This window comes from Mixophyes fleayi, chromosome 2 (genome assembly GCF_038048845.1).
Source record: "Mixophyes fleayi isolate aMixFle1 chromosome 2, aMixFle1.hap1, whole genome shotgun sequence".
Taxonomy (NCBI): Eukaryota; Metazoa; Chordata; class Amphibia; order Anura; family Limnodynastidae; genus Mixophyes; species Mixophyes fleayi.
The window spans coordinates 116,024,762-116,047,253 of NC_134403.1; the positions used below are offsets into that span (position 1 = coordinate 116,024,762).

Consider the following 22,492-nt stretch of genomic DNA (forward strand, 5'->3'; position numbering starts at 1 on the left):
AGCAAAAGTATCTATCATCACATTTTGTTATTTATCAGATGATTAACATCAGAGAAATCATGGTATTCAGTTAGGTCCAGGATTTGCAGCACCACGCGGCTGCGCAGGTAAGTATCTTACTACGGTACCGCAACATCGCAGATTTTCGTTCTCAACCCTATGGGGTGCGAACTGTATTTTTTTTAGAAAAATTGCTAAAATATGCTAAAATCACATAATTTTGCTCTTTTGTTGATCCTACATTATTATCAACCTCACTAACACTAATTTCAAGTAATTTGCAGTCAATTTTGACCACCTCACAGGTCACATTATTATTTTCATACACTTAAGGACAAATACTGCAGCGGCCTGGCTGGATGCTAAGCGACAGAGCAATGGCTCAAACACACAGCAGTTCGTAGCACAGCTAGGACACATTGCTACACAGCAGTGACAGAAAAGAAAAGTTGTGCAAGATGGAATTGTCCCTGGGCCCCCCCAACCACCCTTATGTTGGATCTTTAAAAGGACATGCACACTTTAACAAACCAAGCACTTCAGCCACAAAAGTGCCACCCCTTGTGGCTGAAGTGCTTGGTTTGTTTGGGCCCCCTCAAAACAAGGTAACAATGGCCTTAAGGCACCTAAGGTAACAGTGCTGTTAATTAACTCTACTGTGGCAAGATGTTGTTGTCTTTATCCTCAGCCTCAACATCCTCATTAGCGCCCTCGTTCGCTATTTCTGAATCTGAACATACATTTTCCTCTAATTACTGCTTACTTACTGTTTTCTTCCAGCCTGGCTTTTACATGTAAAATTATTTGGGCACCACTTTTGAAGTCCGAATGACAAGGTCTTGCTTGGTCACGAATGATCTTACAAGAAGATGCCTCAGTAACAGTTTCAGATCTCGCACTCATAGAGAAAGGCGAAGGCCTCATTCTTTCTTTGCCACTGCGTGTGTAGAATGGCATGTTGGCAATTTTAATTTTTTCTGCAGATAACTTTGCCTGGATTACAGCTCTTTTTTTCTTGACCAAGGTAAAAGGTGTTTTTTTACTTTATTGTTTGCCTGACTAAAATACACTATGTACTTTTACATAGGCTTTACCAGATGACGTACAGGGATTACTATCATCATGACTGGTGACAGCAGCTGCTTGGTGCTTCTGCTCTTCTGTGTATTGCTGTGAATCCATTTTGATAACACTTATTGGTGTCAATTCAGAAGAAAAGCCTGCAAGGACTAGTATTTGTATTTCAACAATGACAATTAGCAATGGAGCTCTTGTCTTTCATCATCAGCTATTTATATAGCGCTACTAATTCTGCAGCGCTGTACAGAGAACTCACATCAGTCCCTGCCCCATTGGAGCTTACAGACTAAATTCCCTAGCATACACACAGACAGACACACAGATTAGGGTCAATTTGTTAGCAGTCAATTAACCGACCAGCATGTTTTTGGATTGTGGGAGGAACCCGGAGCACCCGGAGGAAACCCACGCAAACACGGGGAGAAAATACAAACTCCACACAGATAAGGCCATGGTCGGGAATTGAACTCATGACCCCAGTGCTGTAAGGAAGAAGTGTTAACCACTTAGCCACCATGCTGCCCATTGTCTTTGTGTGTATATAACACCCTACACTTTTTGGTGCAAATTCAGAAGAAAAGCCTGCAAGGACTAGTATTTGTATTTCAGCAATGACAATTAGCAATTGAGCTCATGTCTTTAGGTGTATATAACACCCTACACTTTTTGGTGCAAATTTAGAAGAAAAACAAGCAAGGACTAGTGTTTGTATTTCAGCAATGACAATTAGCAATGGAGCTCTTGTCTTTGGGTGTATATAACACCCTACACTTTTTGGTATAAATTCAGAAGAAAAGCCTGCAAGGACTAGTATTTGTATTTCAGCAATGACAATTAGCAATGGAGCTCTTGTCTTTGGGTGTATATAACACCCTACACTTTTTGGTATAAATTCAGAAGAAAAGCCTGCAAGGACTAGTATTTGTATTTCAGCAATGACAATTAGCAATGGAGCTCTTGTCTTTGGGTGTATATCACCCTACACTTTTTGGTTCAAATTCAGAAGAAAAGCCTGCAAGGACTTGATAAGGACTTTTGTAGAATTGATAAAAAACGAAGTCTCTTCAGAATATGTTCTCTATTTATGTATGTGCAAATGTGCAATACAGACCATGCAATTCAAATAGAATAATGGTAACTTTACAATACCTTTGCAAGCCTTTTATCTCTTAAAACCACAAACTAATACGTAAATAAAAAAGCATCATATGAAACTTTTGCCCAATAATATCACTCCGCATATCAGGAACTATCAATATCCCCCCCCCCCCCCCCGATATAGGCATTAATGCAAGTTAATCTTGCCACATCTTATCATGCGCTAACGTCAATGTCTCATTATACCACAACTTCCCTATTTATTTATGGAGGCCACATTTCCTTTAGATATATTACTTCAGCACTTTTTGTAGACATACCCTGAGCAATATGTCTATACAAGAATAATTTATGCAAGTAGTTTTCTTAATTCTTAACCTAACTTAATTTTATAACCAGCTCTTTATTCAACTTCCATTTTGTGTGAATTGATTATCCATATCAGGACTAGTATTTGTATTTCAGCAATGACAATTAGCAATGGAGCTCTTGTCTTTGTGTGTATATAACACCCTACACTTTTTGGTGCAAATTCAGAAGAAAAGCCTGCAAGGACTAGTATTTGTATTTCAGCAATGACAATTAGCAATGGAGCTCTTGTCTTTGGGTGTATATAACACTGTACACTTTTTGGTGCAAATTCAGAAGAAAAACAAGCAAGGACTAGTATTTGTATTTCAGCAATGACAATTAGCAACGCAACTCTCATTTTTGTGTTAACTATATAACACTGTAGAATTTTACTGCAGAATTACACCAACCCTGACAGCACTAGTTTTTTTCTTTTTATGCAATGAGAATTACCAACGCAGCTCTCCTTTTTGTGTGTTACCTATATAACACAGTAGAATTGGACTGCAAAATTACACCAACCCTGCCAGCAGCAATAGTATTTGTATTTTTCTTCAATGAGATTTAACACTGGAGCTATGGAGCTCTCCTGAATGTCACTGATTACTTTCTTTAACACTGCTACCACCCTCCTCTTTTAATTCTCTAACTTTGCCTGCCTAACTGCTCTACACTCTATGCTACCCCTTCTGTGTCCCTCTCTCAAATGGCGCTAGATCGCTGCAGAGGGCGGTATTTATAGATTCAAAAACTCCCGAGATCCGACGACGTCACAATGACGTTTTGGCTCGTTTTGGAATCTGAGAAAGCGCGAAAGTACCGAGCCGACTCTGTTCGGTACTTGGTACCCCTAAGTTCGGGTGTGTTCGGTTTCCGGGGAACCGAGCCTGAACATATCTATATATATATATATATATGTGTGTGTGTGTATATATATATATATATATATATATATATTTATATACCAGTGATGTTTCTTTTCCAAATGTCTTAAATATTAAGATATTAAGAAGTGTGGTATAGGTCAGTGGTGTTCGATGTTTTTCACAGGTAGGATTGCAGGTTTCACTATGCCATTGTTCTGGGACCAAAAATGACAGTGTACCATTGTTCTGGAACTCCAGCAATTGGGAAGCTACAAAAAGAGATTTCCTTTTAGTGTCGATATGTACATTGTTAAAAATGTGCTTCAAATTGTTTTGGAGTCCTGTCCCATAATTTATTTTGTATGTATGTAGTGTCTATTTGTGAGTTTTAGTGACTTATTCATATTTTTATTTTTCCTCTGAAATTGAATTTTCCTTCAGAATTAATGAACACAACACAACAAAATTATAAAGCATATGATTTTTTTGGATCTGTCTTGCAACTGTTGTGGCAAACAGTTGTATAAATAATAATGCAACTAAACTGCCCATTGTTTTTATAAATGTATCCCCAATATGCCAGACAGTGGTAATAGTCCTGTCTGCGGAGGAAGGAACAAAGTGAACCCAAGCAGCCAGTCAAACTGACATAGCAAAAAGTAGAGCTCTGGAGAGATAGTTACCGGTATGTTATAAATGTAACTGTTCAACTGATATATACCGTGATGGGTCTTCATTCAATGGCAAGTTCCCTCATTCGGAACAAAATTACAGATAGATGCTGCTGGTTAAAAGAAAGCAGCATAGTTCATTTGTTGATTTCAGCTAATTGGAGTTCACTAGGAAGATCAATTTGGCTTTTTAAAGAATGACAGAGCTAAAGTTGCTTCCCAGCACCGCAAATATGCCAACATGTTAAAATCATTTTCAGTGGCACTGCAGCTGAGCAGGTGCATCTAAAATGTCACCTGCTGCAACTGTCTAGCTGGACCTCTGTACAAAAAAAATCTCCAATCATGACATTTATCTGAACTTAGTTAAAATGCCAGTTTTTATATTTTTTGGCGTTTTAAATACTTCTTTTCGATATATATTACCTTATAAAGATGAAATAATAGAACAGGTTGTACTTATCCTGAATAAATATAAAGGTAGTACTTAGGAGTATAAAGCTTTGGTTTTGAGCAGTGCTGTAGTAATCTTCTGGAAAGAGCATTAGCCTTCAAATTCTTGGAATCCAGTCTATATATGATGGTGAAATTGAATCTAGAAAAGAAAAGGGCCCACCAAGCCTGTCTTGGTCCATGTAAACTCTACCAACACCACCACCATTTATTTATATAGCACCACTGATTCCGCAACGCTGTACAGAGATATAATTCACATCAGTCCCTGCCCCATTGGAGCTTACAGCCTAAATTCCCTAACACACACACACACACACACACACACACACACTAGGGTCAATTTTTGATAGCAGCCAATTAACCTACCAGTATGTTTTTTGAGTGTGGGAGGAAACCGGAGCACCTGGAGGAAACCCACGCAAACACAGGGAGAACATACAAACTCCACACAGATAAGACCATGGTCGGGAATTGAACTCTTAACCCCAGCGCTATGAGGCAGAAGTGCTAACCAGTGAGGCACCGTGCTGCCCAACAAATGCCTTGAATCTTCAAAAGCCGATTTGGTGGTCAACAATTTTCTGTTTGCCTATCATAATTCAGTTTAGGAGTACTTTTGTGAAAATAAAGCACATGGATGTAACTTCTTGTCTACAGGGTTGACTTAAGAAAGCTTTCAAATTAGTCTTGAATGGCCTGACCTTTGGCTGGATCCAAGGTAAACCATTTTGCTGAAATTATGTACTCAAAGGATGCCTGAGGTACCTCAGACTCGCACTTCTCCAGTTTTGCAAATCATTTGTTTTCTCTTAATTTCTGGAGGACTGAAAAGACATGTTGTAGATGCTGAGGAAACGAAGATGAATAAATTAGGATATTATCCAAATAAATGATAGAGTTCCCCCAAAAAATCTCTTAAGACACCATTGATCATCTAATACGCTGAGGCTTCACCCAAAGGGCATTACTAAGTACTAGTAATGACCTCTATGAGTACTGAAGGCGGTCTTCCATTTGTCTCCTTGACAAATACTTATTAGGTTGTATGCCTCTCTGAGGTCAGAGGAAGAAAGAGTAATCAATCTTTAGGTAATTTAGCGTTTGGCGCGATGTCTATGGCACAGACATGATCTGTGGGGTAGCAGTGAACCTGAGGCTTCTTTGCAGAAGACGTCACTGAAGTCACGATAAGCAGCAGGATTAGACAAAGACATGGTAGTGGCCAGCCTAACTGGAAGAGAAAGACAAGATTCTTCCCAATCAACAATTTGGTGGTCCAATTGATATGTGGATTGTGTTGAAACAACCAGGGGAAGACCAGGACTATAGCATATCTAAGAGAACAAACATTATACCAAGATATGAACTCTGAGTGAAGTTAACCAACCCACAGAGTGATAGGGGTCATTTTTAGTTTATTATTACGTCCATTAAGCAGGCAATGAAGAGTAGAGTTTCCAATAGTACAATAGGTAACTTAAACTTCTGTAACGTTACCAGCAACTCCACTATCGCCTAATGAGCTGACTGAAAATGCTCAAATTAAAAATATATAAATATAGCAATTTGAAGGGGGGTAGCAGCCTTCTGGTTAAGTAGGCCTATGGGAAGCTCCCCATCTTTACCTAGGCCCTAAACCCTTTCCTATGCAATACAGCGTCTCTTAACAAGTTGCCCCAAATTTGGCCTGTTTCCTGACTCTGAGCTCATTGTTCCAAGGGTGAACTTTGCCTATCCCAGGATGTTTTGGTCTTGTCCTTGTGTTATTGTCAGCAGTTGCCTAGTAGTGTTGTTATCTTGGAACCCATGAACCGAGGACAAACCACAGCAAAATCCAAAGATCCTGGAGTGCTCATTAAACTTCTCACCCCAGGACACTGGAATGTGCGAAATCTTTTCATCCCAGTGTCGAAGTCGTATAATTGGATGAACGAAAGTATATTGGTTAATATTGTTTTATTGGTCGATTGCACGTGGCATACGGCGATCGCAAGGTAAAATACGCACGTACACACTTGCATTACTACATTTAGTTATTTATATAATTCATATTGGTTCCGTTACACAGTAATTTATGAGCAGATAGTATTTAGTTTATTGTTAGTTTATATAATATGATTATATGTACACTTCAGTGTTATTTAAGGTTCGGGTATAGGAAATGTGTCATGTCTGATATCATTCTAATCCCCTACTCATCAGCAGTTGTCCGGTTCCATCGCCGAAGAGATAGCATATTGCATACTCTAGTTATTGATGTTAGGCAATATCTTGTCAGATTGATATCAGACTGTAACATGCTAATGGACTTATTGTAACTGGTTTCTGGGCGGGAGATTTATCTGGAATGTTGACCTCAGCCTTTGAGGGGGTTGTTTGAACTAGCCTATGACCTGTTTACCCTGGACCCACCCGAAGTCTGAACCTATAGAAGCAAGCCACCTCATCTCTATTGTTCACTCTGCAACACTGAATGTATATATAATCATAGCTGCACCCACACTAGCCTCAGTCTACTCTGACCACAGTATTCCATAGAGATATACTGTGCACTGGGTCCCGTGGGAGCGCAGCGAGTGCATGCGATAGCAGCGGTATGTATTTATCTTTTGGTATTGGCTGTACTGTACTGTATTATATTATAATCATGTATTGAACTGTTAAACTTTGCATCTGCTAAAATAAATCACTTTGTGCGTTAGAAACACAATACAATTGCTTGGGCAATGCTTGTTTGAAAACGATAAAATTACTTTAATACCAGTTAAGTTTGCATCAAGTACTAACAGCTATGTGAGTCCATTCTCAGCCCTACTCCTCTCAGTTGGTTTTGAGGAAAAGACTGATTAGGCCTTGAAATACATCAGCATGAAGTCACTTGTCCATCCCATCAAAAAGCCCATTATGAGAGATCATGTGACAATATTAATAGCCAAAACCAGGGTTCAGTTTTTTTACATTTCGGATGTTCCTGCAAACCTGGTGGCTTCATGGTGACTTTGTTGTAAGATAAGCTTTTAAACATTGCCCTGCCAGAATGTCTAGGTATTGTGATCATGGATTCTGTTGACAGTTTTAGCTTACATTCTCATGAAGCAGATTGTAAGACTCAGAGATTGAGTATAAAGTTCTTATAATCAATCTTGCTGCTTAACATATGGGGCTCATTTCTGTTGATATCAGTGGATGTACATAGTCACAGTCTTCTTATAAAAACCTGCTGGGGGATAGTTTGGCGTGAAGAATCCACATCGATCCTTGGACTCTGTTGCAGTCAGCAGATGGGCTTTTGTACCCAAGGTAACCTCAGTTTTGGTTTAGTTATTGCTCAATTTGCTGTTATTTGGGTGTTAGATACGAAACATGCATAGATTTGACTGTTTCCCGACAGGTCACTCTTATAAAATGCCTTGCAAAATTGAAGAGATCAAAGACTTCTTGTTGACAGCAAGGAGAAAGGATGAAAAATCTGTGAAAGTTAAGATGAATAATAATGTGCAATTTTAGGTGTGCTGCAGCAAATACCAATCATCACAGGCAAAGAGAATGCAGAAGAGCTGAGACAGCCTCTCCCCGCTGGTCTGTCAGTCAATGAACTGAATTATATATGTTATCTAGTATCTTGTACAATAAAAAACATTAAAATATGATTTTAAAAAGAACAAGAACTGGTGGCTTCTACAGTAAATGTCACTGATTGAATTCTACAATACTTTGTCCTGTCCTAGGATTCCTTTTTTTATGACCAAAATAATTTTTGATAATATATGAGGAAGTGAGTACACCTTTTTTCAAACTACTTTAGTTGTCAAAAGCTACTTAAAACTGTGAGATGTCACAGGCTATAAGAGCCAATGTTCTGACAGAGACTTTCTCTTGGTCACCCAAGGTATAGAGTCTAAGGGCTATATTTACTAAGCTGCGGGTTTGAAAAAGTGGGGATGTTGCCTATAGCAACCAATCAGATTCTAGCTTTCATTTATTTAGTACCTTCTACAAAATGATAGCTAGAATCTGATTGGTTGCTATAGGCAACATCCCCACTTTTTCAAACCCGCAGCCTAGTAAATCTAGCACTAAATGAGTGTCTGGTCTTCACCAGGAACCCCTACAAGGAGATGATGAACACGTACAGATCGCTGCAACCAGGTTCAGCCCGCTAGGCAGCAGCTGTCATAAGAAGTACCAGAACTGAAGCAATGATACAAAAAACGTGGTATTAGACAGACCAAGGGGTAAATTTATTTAGCTGCGAGTTTGAAAAAGTGGAGATGTTGCCTATAGCAACCAATCAGATTCTAGTTATTTATTTAGTACATTGTACAAAATGACAGCTAGAATCTGATTGGTTGCAGTTTGATACATTTACCCCCAAATGTAAATGTGCACAGGTTGAAAGTCAGGAAATGAGCTACATGTCAGGATCACAAGCAGACATGGAAGCCATTTGAGAAATGAGAGATCAAAGGAGCTATAAGGACTAGCACACCAAATATGGTGCTGTGTAGTAAGTGAACTTCTTGGTGCCTGCTGATGACATGGATAAAAAAACAGAGACACCGGTACACACCTAAAGAGAACTTGAGCATGCCCAATATCGGGATATTTGCTTTTATGTTTGCAAACTTCATCTTTTCCATTTCCAAATTCCTCATTCATTCATTCTAATTCATTCAATTTGTCTGTTGCCTAATAAAAGAAATCTAATAATAAAATAAAAAATAATATTCAGAACCTCCTCCGGGTGAACACAGGTTGGAAAGGGTTTTCTAGCAGTGTATCTGCACAGAACTGCATTTATTACAAAGCATTGCCAGCAGCCACCAGAGGTCATCATGAGATACCAAATAAATATATCTTCTTCCTCATTTAAAATGTATTACAAGTAACATTTATAAATTCAGCTTTTAAGATGTCTATTTATTACTGAAAGTTGAAATAAAAGCTTCCACAAGAAAAAGAACATATAGACACCATTTTGATTTAAATCTCTGGTCTCTGGAAAAACACTTAGGGCTACATTACTAAACTGCGGGTTTGAAAATGTGGAGATGTTACCTAAAGCAACCAATCAGATTCTTGCTGTCATTTATTTAGTAAATGCTACAAAATGACAGCTAGAATCTGATTGGTTGCTACAAGCAACATTTCCACTTTTTCAAACCCACAGTTTAGTAAATATACCGCTTTGTCTGTTTACAAAGGAGCTTGGAGCTAGTAAATCTATAAGGTAACAATTAGAGATGTTCACTGACCCCCGTGTTTTGGTTTTGGTTTTGTATCTGGATTAACTTCATGTTTTGGTTTTGGTTTTGGCAAAACCGCCCTTGCGTGTTTTGGTTTTGGATCCCTACTTTTTTTTTTAAAATCCCTACTTTTTTGTTGCTAAAATCACATAATTTTGCTGTTTTTTTCCCCCCTACATTATTATTTTCCTCAATAACACTAATTTCAAGTCATTTGCAGTCAATTGTGACCACCTCACAGGTCACAATATTATTTTCATACACTTTCAAACAAAGACTGCAGCGACCTGGCTGGATGCTAAGCGACAGAGCAATGATACAAACACATGGCAGTTCATAGCACATCTTGGAAACATTGCTACACAGCAGTGGTTGAAAAAAAGTGGTGCAAGATGGAATTGTCCTCCCACCCACCCTTATGTAAGATATTGAAAAGGACATGTACAGCTTAACAAGCACTCCAGCGACAAGCAGTGCCACTTTTGTGTCTGAAGTGCTTGGTTTGTTTGGGCCCCCACAAAACAAGTAACAATGGGCTAAAGGCACCTAAGCAAACAGTGCTGTTAATGAACTCTACTGTGGCAAGTCATGCACCAGTGGAAGCAGTTCTTGCCAGTGATAAGAAGAAGGCCATTGTCCTGCCTGAGCATAAGACCAAAAAATCCACCTATTATGTGTGGAATTATTTTTGCACAAATTCTGACAACATTTGTCTAGTCATTTGTAGCATTGTAAAGCCACAGTCAGTAGAGATAGGGACCTTAACCATCTAGGAACCTCATCCATGTTACGCCATTTTTGTTAGCTTGAGTCAAGTGATTCCCCTAATTAGACTTTTTGAAAAGCAGCTAGATAAATTGTAGGAGGAAATGAAACAAAGCAATTCTGCTAATTATGTTGGACTTGTAGAGTAAGTACCTTATTCGCTTCTCCAGGATCCAAGAGTTACCAACATCTTGAAATCGTATCATTACATTTTGGCAACTGTGCTTGATGCTAGGTTTAAGAGCTATGTCTTCTCTTTCTTTCCAACTGACCCAGATCTCAAGAGATGCAATGAGCTCCTGGTCAGCAAGCTGACAGCTCAAGTGGTACATGACACAATGATGTCTCCTTCAGTTTCTCTGGAATTGCTGCTAGGAAAAAACTTAGCTCACCCAAGACACCCAGTGGTGATGCAGATGAGTCTGCACAACATTTTGACATTTGGTCTGGTGTAAAAGATTTGCCCACAGATAGTGACAACACTTCTGTAAAATGATCTACAAATTCCATGAGGAAGACCATTACTGGCAATTACATCAAAGTAGACAGACTTCTGTGATGGTGGATTTCAGCGCGGATGAATTAGTATTGTTTGAAGATGATGTACACACTGATGAGGGTGAATATGATGACAATGTAGATTGCAGGGTCTGAGATATAACAGAGAAGGGAGCTAGCTGATGCTGGTATGCTTGGTAATATTTTGGGTAGAATGACATGTTGGCAATTTTATGTTTTTCTACAGTAAACTTTCACTTTTATTAGAGAGGTGTGTTTTTCTTTAAAAAAGTACAAGCTTTCTATTTACATTTAGGTTTCCATACTTAAAACCATTATGCACTTGAACATAGAGTTTAGCACATGAGGTAGAGGGATTAGTATCATCATGACTGAGACTGGAGAGTGGCAAGAACAATGTAACTGAAAACTGGAGAGTGACAAGGACACTGCCACCCCTCCTGCTTCTGTAGGAGCTATGGCACAGCAGAATATCACTGGAGACTTTTAAGAAAACTGACAGCCTTATTAATACAATTTCTGTTTCAGCACTGAACCCTGCCACTTCTTCTGTTTCTGAGTGAGCTATGGCACAGTAAAATGTGACTGGAGACTTTTAATAACACTGCCAGCCCGACTACTTGAATTTCTGTTTCAGCACTAAACACTGCCAGCTCTCATATTTCTGGGTGAGCTATTGCACAGTACAATGTGACTGCAGATTTAGAACAAGACTGCTAGCCCTATTATTGCTATGTCAGCAATGACAATTAGCAATGAGCGATGGATCTATCCAGTTTGTGTGTGAGCTATGTAACACCATACTTGCCAACTCTCCCGAAATATCCGGGAGACTCCCAAAATCTGCGTCAGTCTCCCGGGCTCCCGGGAGAGAGGGCAATTCTCCCGATTCCTGGGCGACGGTGGAAATTGAATGGGGGAGGCGGGGCTTATCTGCGTCACGGACGCGTCATTGTGGCCCCGCCCCACCCCCTTGTTTTATTGGATGGGGAAAGTGGTGACAGCTTTGGGGGCGGGGCTAAAGGCGCGCTTCTTCGAGCCCCGCCCCCACACACACACCTGACCCCCGGACCTCCCGGAACTTAGCCTGCCAATGTTGGCAACTATGTATAACACAGTACAATGTGACTGCAGATTTAGAACAAGACTGCCAGCCCTATTATTTCTGTTTCAGCAGTGACAATTAGCAATGGAGCTCTCCTGTTGGTGTGTTAACTAGATAACACAGTAAATGTGACTGCAGATCTAGACCAAGATTGCCAGCCCTATTATATATATTTCAGCAATGACAATTAGCAATGGAGCTCTCCTGAATGTCACTGGAGACTTTGAAGAACACTGCTACCCCTCCTCTTTCTTTTCTAGCTATGACGCTGACCAACTGCCCTAGATACTGCCAAGAATCGCGCTACCCCTTCTGTGTCCTTCTGTGAAATGGAGCTGGCTCGGCTCGGTACTCGGATCGCTGAAGTTCGGGTGTGCTTGGTTTTCAAGGAACCGAGCCTGAACATCTCTAATAAATACACACAGGATAAAATCTTAATACAATAGTGCCTTCCTCATAGAAAGTCAATGCGTTTAGACAATATCTTCTTGCAGATTGTAAATGGCAGATTTTAACATTTAAACTACAACATGTTACTTATACTAGCCAAGTATTAAGTACATATTGTCAAGTACATAACTGTGTTAACAATAAGCTTAGAGATATATCACAACTTTGAAATACCGTATATTCATAATATATAGCAACATTCGCGATACAACTTCAAAACACATGTACAGTACAAAACCCCATTGAACCACTGGATAACGTGGGCTCTAGTGGGGACCAAAAGTCCTGTGCTTAGAGGCAGTACTACCAATGGTAGTGAAGAAGCAGGACCAGGGCTATAAAAGTTCATTAACCTGATTTCTCCCCTGCTTTTCTAGCCCTGTGTCTGGGCTAGGGATGTGCACCGGCGACTTTTGAGGTCTCGTGTTTTGTGTTTTGGATCCGGATTTTCGTTATTTTTGAGGTTCGGATTTGTCTCGCAAAACACTTGACGAAAGGTCTCGGTTCGGATTTAAGGTATTGGATTCGGATTTTTTTTGAAAAAAACATAAAAAGTTTAAAAATCAAGTTTTTGGGCTTATTTTCACTCCTAGGCTATTATTAACCTCAATAACATTCAATAACAAGCATTTCCACTAATTTACAGTGTATTCTGAACACCTCAAAATATAGTTATTAGTCCAAAACGTTGCAACGAGGTATCTTTCTGGACTGCGTAGAGGAGTGGGTCACCACAATATCTTAAAAACCCTGAACTTTTATGATTCGCACCAATAATTGTACCTGGACTGCGTAGAGGAGTGGGTCACCACAATATATTAAAAACCCTGAACTTTTATGATTCGCACCAATAATTGTACCTGGACTGCGTAGAGGAGTGGGTCACCACAATATATATTAAAAACCCTGAACTTTTATGAATCGCACCAATAATTGTACCTGGACTGCGTAGAGGAGTGGGTCACCACAATATCTTAAAAACCCTGAACTTTTATGATTCGCACCAATAATTGTACCTGGACTGCGTAGAGGAGTGGGTCACCACAATATATATTAAAAACCCTGAACTTTTATGAATCGCACCAATAAATGTACCTGGACTGCGTAGAGGATTGGGTCACCACAATATATATTAAAAACCCTGAACTTTTATGAATCGCACCAATAAATGTACCTGGACTGCGTAGAGGAGTGGGTCACCACAATATATTAAAAACCCTGAACTTTTATGATTCGCACCAATAATTGGACCTGGACTGCGTAGAGGAGTGGGTCACCACAATATATTAAAAACCCTGAACTTTTATGATTCGCACCAATAATTGTACCTGGACTGCGTAGAGGAGTGGGTCACCACAATATATTAAAAACCCTGAACTTTTATGATTCGCACCAATAATTGGACCTGGACTGCGTAGAGGAGTGGGTCACCACAATATATTAAAAACCCTGAACTTTTATGATTCGCACCAATAATTGGACCTGGACTGCGTAGAGGAGTGGGTCACCACAATATCTTAAAAACCCTGAACTTTTATGATTCGCACCAATAATTGTACCTGGACTGCGTAGAGGAGTGGGTCACCACAATATATTAAAAACCCTGAACTTTTATGAATCGCACCAATAATTGTACCTGGACTGCGTAGAGGAGTGGGTCACCACAATATCTTAAAAACCCTGAACTTTTATGATTCGCACCAATAATTGTACCTGGACTGCGTAGAGGAGTGGGTCACCACAATATATTAAAAACCCTGAACTTTTATGATTCGCACCAATAATTGGACCTGGACTGCGTAGAGGAGTGGGTCACCACAATATCTTAAAAACCCTGAACTTTTATGATTCGCACCAATAATTGTACCTGGACTGCGTAGAGGAGTGGGCACTGGGCACCACAATAAAATATATAAAAAACCTTCAACAGATCTGCATTACACTACACATACGGCTGCTCCTCCATCCTCTCCATCATATACATGTTGGAGTTTTAGCGTGTGACAACCTCTTGTTTTTGATAATGTCAGTGCATTTTGAATATTTTTCAATTTGCCCCACACCACTGAATGTACTTTATCTATGATACGCAATACGCATCTATCTATCTTGACTGCGTAGTGGGGTGGCCCCGGTACACAATTTGGTACCGAGGCCACAATATAATTAAAAAACCCTCCACGTGTCTGAATTCCACCAAACAAGTATCTGGACTGCATAGTGGGGTGGCCCCGGTACCCAATTTGATACCGGGGCCACAATACCTCCTCCAAACATGGTACAGACAATTCGTCATTGAGAGACCCCAGACAGACAGGGTCGAAGTGTTATTGTTTGACTTTGTAAACCCAAAAAAATGTCCCTGTTGCACATAGTCGTGCAATGAAGACTGACTTTTTCATTTAAAGGCACGATCTTTAAAGTGTAGTGTTTGTAAGTCTAAGTCATATTATACTTTTGGTAAAATTGGTTTATTTTGTTCCTCTTTATGGTAATTAATTAGTAATAGAAGTAAAGTAGGAAATAGAATTAAAGTATGAAATAGAATTAAAGTAGGAAATAGAGTGGTATAGAGTTGTAGTGTGGTATAGATAGAGTGGTCCACACAATATAATAATAAAACCCTAAACTGGTCTGAATTCCACCAAACAAGTATCTTGACTGCGTAGTGGGGTGGCCCCGGTACACAATTTGGTACCGAGGCCACAATATAATTAAAAAACCCTCCACGTGTCTGAATTCCACCAAACAAGTATCTGGACTGCATAGTGGGGTGGCCCCGGTACCCAATTTGATACCGGGGCCACAATACCTCCTCCAAACATGGTACAGACAATTCGTCATTGAGAGACCCCAGACAGACAGGGTCGAAGTGTTATTGTTTGACTTTGTAAACCCAAAAAAATGTCCCTGTTGCACATAGTCGTGCAATGAAGACTGACTTTTTCATTTAAAGGCACGATCTTTAAAGTGTCAGAAAGAGAGAGAAGACACAGGAGAGGAGAGTTGTAGCTGGGGACCTGGGGTGGAAGCTCCCAGGCTCCCCCAGCATTGCCTGGAAGTCTGAGCGTGGTGACTGAGCCAGGGCAAGGAATGTGTGCCCTGGATGAGGGGGAGAACTCCATGCCACTATAGTGAACCCAAGAGAGAGGGGGACACTGCACATGGAAGAGGCCCTGGAGTGAGGGCTGCTACAAGAGGCATGGTAGTTGTAGTGTCAGATCCTGAGGCTGAGAGTACACAGAGTGACGTGTCAGAGCACAGGAGACATTATCCCCGCAGAGGAGGGATGAGCTGCAGTTGAGAGGTACACAGAGTGTGTCAGAGCTGCATGGAGGAGAGGCTGCCTGCCTATTAGCATCCATGCATGTGCCCCTGCAGAAAGGGTGATCTGCAGTGAGTATGGAGTGCAAGAGACATGTAAATTATGTTATTTAACATCTGGATAACATTAAGAACTGTGCAGGAGGAGTGATAAGATATTTGCAACCATATTCGTATTTCTCATTAATAACTGTGCTGGAGAGAGTAAGGAGATGTATATATTCTGCAACCATTATGATTATCGTGCTGGAGGAAGAGTGTAAATAAAAGTTCAGTTTGTTATAGAGATGGTCTGGCGCCCAAATTATTGTGACTTCTATTACACTGCACCAAAGTGACATTACCTGTGTCCCACTAACTACAAAGAAACACCTGCATGTGCAGGGACCCCCTGATCATTTACACCCATGCCCATCAGCTAGCCAGGGCTTGAGAAGGAGGTGCACTGTGTACCCTTTGCACCCCACACTACACACAGTGACAGGGGGTTACATAATGAGGCCACAATATAATTAAAAAATTGGGCATCAACTGTCACCGTTGTTTAATATCTGATACACCTAAATATGGACTGCACAGTGGAGTGTCCCCGGTAGTAAATTTGGTGCCGGGGCCACAATACCTCCTCCAACTTCCAAGTGTAGTGTTTATAAAGACACACAGCGTCGAAGTGTTATTATTAGTTGACTTTCTTAACCCTAAAATTGTCCCTGTTGCAAATATTCGTGCAATGGACAGTTACTTTTCTATTGAAAGACTCAAGCTTTCAAGTGTAGTGTTTATAAAATATAAACAACAATACAGTAGTTTTAGAGCACGTCAATACCTCTTGTTTTAAATTATGACACGGCATTTTACTTTTGGTTTAATTTCTTGAATTTTTTTACATTTGGTTTTACTTTTTGAACATGGCAAACGACTGTTGCTTGGTCATATAATGCAAAAAAAAAAGTTCCAAGATGGAATTGTCCTTGGGCCCTCACACCCACCCTTATGTTGTTGAAATAGGACATGCACACTTTAACAAACCAATCATTTCAGCGACAGGGCCTACCAAACAACTTTGGCTGAAATGATTGGTTTGTTTGGGCCCCCACACCAAAAAAGCTATTCATCTCTCCCTGTACAGACTAAACAGGCTCTACTGAGGCAAGATGTCGTCCTCATCCTCAACCTCTGATTCCTCTCCCCCTACAGTGTGTACTTCCTCCTCATCACACATTATCAATTCGTCCCCGCTGGACTCCACAACCACAGGTCCCTCTGTAGTATCTGGAGGGCAGTGCTGTACTTCATTGAGGAATTGATTATTCATTTTTATAAACATCATTTTTTCAACGTTGTGAGGAAGCAACCTCCTTCGCCGCTCACTGACCAGGTTCCCCGCTGCACTAAAAACTCTTTCCGAGTACACACTGGAGGGGGGACAACTCAGGTAAAATAGAGCCAGTTTGTACAGGGGCTTCCAAACTGCCTTTTTTTCCTGCCAGTAACAATATGGACTGTCTGACATGTCTACTTGGATGGTGTCAGCAAAGTAATCATCCACAATTTTTTCTATTGTGACAGCATCCAATGCAGCGAGAGTAGACATGTCTGCAATGGTTGGCAGGTCCTTCAGTCCGGACCAGATGTTATCAGCATCCCCGCCAGTGCCTCTTTTGGGAAAACTGAGCTTTTTCCTCGCAGCCATAGATGTGGAAGAAAATGAGGGTGGAGCTGTTGGCATGTCACGGTCCTCTTCAGAGGACAATCTCCTGACCAGCAGGTCTTTGCACCGCTGTAGACTTGTGTCCGCCGGAAACAGAGACACAACATACGCTTTAAACCGAGGATCGAGCACGGTGGCCAGAATGTATTCCTCTGACTTTAAAAGAGTGACCACCCTCGGATCCTGGCAAAGCGTACGAAGGGCTACATCCACAAGAGCTACATGCTTGGTGTAATCGCAATGGCTTACCAGCTCCTCCCTCACTTTCTCCAGCTGCTTCTGCAACAGCCTGATCAGGGGAATGACCTGACTCAAGCTGGCAGTGTCGGAACTGACTTCTCGTGTGGCAAGTTCAAATGGCTGCAGAACCTTGCACAACACGGAAATCAGTCTCCACTGCGCTTGACTGAGGCGCATCCCCACTCCTTTGCCTATGTCGTAGGTGGCTGTGTAGGCCTGAATGGCCTTTTGCTGCTCCTCCATCCTCTGCAGCATATAGAGGGTGGAGTTCCAGCGCGTCACAACCTCTTGTTTGAGGTGATGGCAGGGCAGGTTCAAGCTTTTTTGATGTGCCTCTAGTCTGCGGTAGGCACTGGCTGAATGCCGAAAGTGTCCAGCAATTTTGCGGGCCACCGCAAGCATCTCCTGCACACCCCTGTCACTCTTGAGGTAATGCTGCACCACCAAATTAATGGTGTGGGCAAAACATGGGACGTGCTGGAAATTGCCCATATTTAATGCCCGCACAATGTTACTGGCATTGTCTGACACCACAAATCCCCATGAGAGTCTAAGTGGGGTAAGCCACTGGGAGATAATTTCCCTCATTTTCTCTAATATGTTGTCAGCGTTGTGCCTCTTATTAAAGCCTGTAATGCACAATGTTGCCTGCCTTTGCATGAGCAGCCATTTTGTAGATGCTGCTACTGATGCAGCTGTTGCTGTTGCTGCGGAAGGGGATGCATCTACCCAGTGGGCTGTCACAGTCATATAGTCCTTCGTTTGCCCAGAACCACTTGTCCACATGTCCGTGGTTAAGTGGACAGTGGGTACAACCGCATTTTTAAGAGCACTGAGGACACTTGATCGTACTTCTCTGTACATTTTTGGTATCGCCTGCCTAGTGAAGTGGAATCTCGAGGGGATTTGGTACCGGGGACACAATACCTCCATCAACCCTCTAAATCCCACTCCACTGATGGCGGACACCGGGCGCACGTCTAACACCAACATTGCAGTTACAGCCGCAGTTATACGCTTTGCAATAGGGTGACTACTATCGTATTTGGTGGTCATGGCAAACGACTGTTGGACGGTCAATTGTTTTGTGAAAGACTTAGCGGTCTTACGACTTCCCCTCTGGGAAGATGACCGACTAACAGCAGCAACAGCAGCAGTGGCAGTAGTAGGCGTACCGCTGCAGGATTCCTCGGATGAATCCCGTATTGAGGAGGACTCAGTCTGGCTGCTGACTTGGGCTGCAGGACTGAATCTGATGGAGATTGTGGAGGAAGTTGACGAGGAGGGTGTTGCTGGTGTGTATCCAACTGGACCACGGGATTTAGGTGTCCCTGTACCGATGAGGGTCCTAGCCCCAGTTCCTGAACTAACCACTGAACTATGAAGGTTATTCAGGTGACGTATAAGGGAGGATGTTCCTAGGTGGGCAAGATCCTTACCCCTGCTTATTTGAGCTTTACATAAGCTACATATTGCCATACATTGGTTGTCTGGATTTGGATAAAAATAACTCCAGACCGAAGAGGTGCATTTTTTGGTCTTCTGACCAGGCATGACGATGGGCTTTTTCATCCCATGAACATCAGCTGTTTCCCCCCCTGGTGCCTCATTTACAATAACCACATCACCATCCTCATCATCAAGTTCCTCCACAGCGCCAGCTACATCATCAATAGCTTCCTCCCGAGCCACCTCTTCCCGTACAGTGATGGGAAGGTCAGGCTTGACAACCACCAACACCCTTGGACTCGCCTTGGGGATTTGTGATAATTTCTCTTTAGAAGGCAGAGTTGTTTGCTGTTTTGTTGCTGACAGCATAACTCTCTTCAATTTTTTGTAGGGGGGGGGGAGGAGGAGGAGGGCTAAGATCCGTGGGTGAATCTGAACCACTAGTCATGAACACGGGCCAGGGCCTAAGCCGTTCCTTGCCACTCCGTGTCGTAAATGGCATATTGGCAACTTTACGTTTCTCCTCAGATGATTTTAAGTTTCTCTTTTTGCTACTTTTTCTTAACTTGGGCTTTTTGGATTTTACATGCCCGGTACTACGAGATTGGGCATCGGGCTTGGAAGACGACGTTGATGGCATTTCATCGTCTATGTCATGACTAGTGGCAGCAGCTTCAGCATTAGGAGGAAGTGGGTCTTGATCTTTCCCTACTTTATCCTCCAAATTTTTGGTCTCCATTATATGTAGCACAAGATACTGCAGAATGTGTGAACTTGGTAATATTGCAGTACCAATGGACTTATACTGCTGGATTGGTTTTGCAAATTTGGTTATAATTATTATATATATTTTTTTTTAAAATTTTTTATTTTTTTTTACTTTTTTTTTATTTTTAAAAAACTTGGGAATAGTGGGGAAATAACTATGCCCTTAGAAGCACAGAGCACAGGACACAGCACCACTGGACTGAACAGGACACGGCACAGGACCCAGCAGCACTACGGAACTCAGCAGGACAGAGCACAGGACACAGCACCACTGGACTGATACTGCAGAATGTGTGAACTTGGTAATATTGCAGTACCAATGGACTTATAATGCTGGATTGGTTTTGCAAATTTGGTTATAATTATTATATATTTTTTTTTATTTTAAATTTTTTATTTTTTTTTACTTTTTTTTTATTTTTTAAAAACTTGGAAATAATGGGGAAATAACTATGCCCTTAGAAGCACAGAGCACAGGACACAGCACCACTGGACTGAACAGGACACGGCACAGGACCCAGCAGCACTACGGAACTCAGCAGGACAGAGCACAGGACACAGCACCACTGGACTGATACTGCAGAATGTGTAAACTTTGTAATATTGCAGTACCACTGGACTTTTACTGCTGAATGTGTGAACTTGGTAATATTGCAGTACCAATGGGCTTATACTGCAGGATTGGTTGTGCAAATTTTGTGGTAATTAAAAAATATTAAAGTCGTTTTTGGTATTTTTTAAAAAAAACTTTTTTTTATTTTTTTAAACACAGGGGAATATTGGGGAAATAACTATGCCCTTAGAAGCACAGAGCACAGGACACAGCACCACTGGACTGAACAGGACACAGCACAGGACCCAGCAGCACCACTGACCTCAGAAGGACAGAGCACAGCACACAGCACCACTGGACTGATACTGCAGAACACAGCACAGCACAGCACAGCACAGCACAGCACAGCACAGCACAGCACAGCACAGAACTAAACAGCACAGAGGACCACCTAACACACCCTCCCTCTACCCTGATCAATGCCCGAGTGAAGATGGCGGCGACTAGCGGGGAATTTATAGGATCCGAGTATCGCGAGATCCGACAACGGGATTATGAGTCAGAGCCTCAGTTTCACTTTTGAATTTGGCGCCAATACCCGGATCTGTCTCGGATCCGACTCGGATCCGCAACGTTCGGGTGGGCTCGGATTTCATAAATCCGAGTGCGCTCATCCCTAGTCTGGGCAACACAAACTTACTGGTGCAATAATCCCACCTGAGTCAAAAGGACTGAGGGATATGATACTTAGAGTCTAGTGCACCGGCTTTTGGGTCTGATTAACAGTTCACAGTTTTTGAGTCTTCCACTGGATTCCCAATTACATGTCCCAGATAGCAAATAACTTTTGGCCCAAAACACACTTGTACATGCTCACCCCTCTCCCACTTGCTCTGGGGGACCCTACCTGAGAACAAAGAAATAGTGGGTTGGTGGCTGGGAGTAGTTTCAGGGAAGTAGCGAGATCTGGCATTTTATGTTTCAGCTCTTCCCTTCTTCTGTTCCCTGTTGGGCTGCAGAGAAGCTGGCAGGATGACTGATATGTGCCAGGGTCTTCCCCCGCAAAACCACTTCCCTCTCCCCAAAACACAACACTATGAATGGCTCAGTAGCTGGGTATAGTTTGTTCTCCTCTGAAGGATATTGGTGGGCTTCATCCTCGACATGTCGCTGTTACTCTGCGATGACTTCCACATGCTCCATATCAACGTAAGGAAAACGGAAGGGTTGTAACTCTGTGACAGTGTTGGAAGCAGGCTGTACAGTTACTATTCCCTCTGATGTGAAAAGCATTTGCAGGCAGGGTCTACAGACATACTCCCGGCTGTGGGACTGGTACTCACATGGGTAACATCCTGGATCCGAGAGCCTCCATAATTCCTCTCTGACTCTGATTCACTTGCCAATTCCTTGTCTCCCAAATCAACATAGAGAAAGATGTAGGGTAATAGCTCTGGGGCAGGGCTTGGTACCATTCAGTATCTACCTGATGGCACTGGGATTCCCATAGCGGATATAAAACAACCCCCACTCCGAGGCCTCATCCTTGGCCACCTCTAAACACTCCTCCACATACTGTAACTGTTCCCACAGTTTCATGGTGGGTCTAGGTAGGGGTAACCTTCTCTGATAATCACTAAATGATTGTATTGGGTCTTCCATGATTTCCCCTCTCGTCAGATCATGCCAAGGGACGCCTTGAAGCTGGCACTCCACAACCAGCTCCTCCAAACTCATTTCAGGCAAGAGCTCCACATCATTATACTCCCACTCATCTGGCTGCTTACAGGAGGCCAATTCCTCTGTGCCATTCCTCAGTAACTTTGTTGTCCACGGGTGG

At 41.8% G+C, this 22,492-nt stretch overlaps 1 protein-coding gene and 1 pseudogene across 5 annotated transcripts in view; one reads left to right on the forward strand and one right to left on the reverse strand.

Annotated features, from left to right (window-relative positions):
• RBM26 (RNA binding motif protein 26) overlaps nt 1-22,492 on the reverse strand; it is a 114,709-nt gene that overhangs the window by 80,317 nt on the left and 11,900 nt on the right. The window lies entirely within an intron of this gene.
• On the forward strand, nt 7,928-8,172 carry LOC142140577 (large ribosomal subunit protein eL38 pseudogene; annotated as a pseudogene).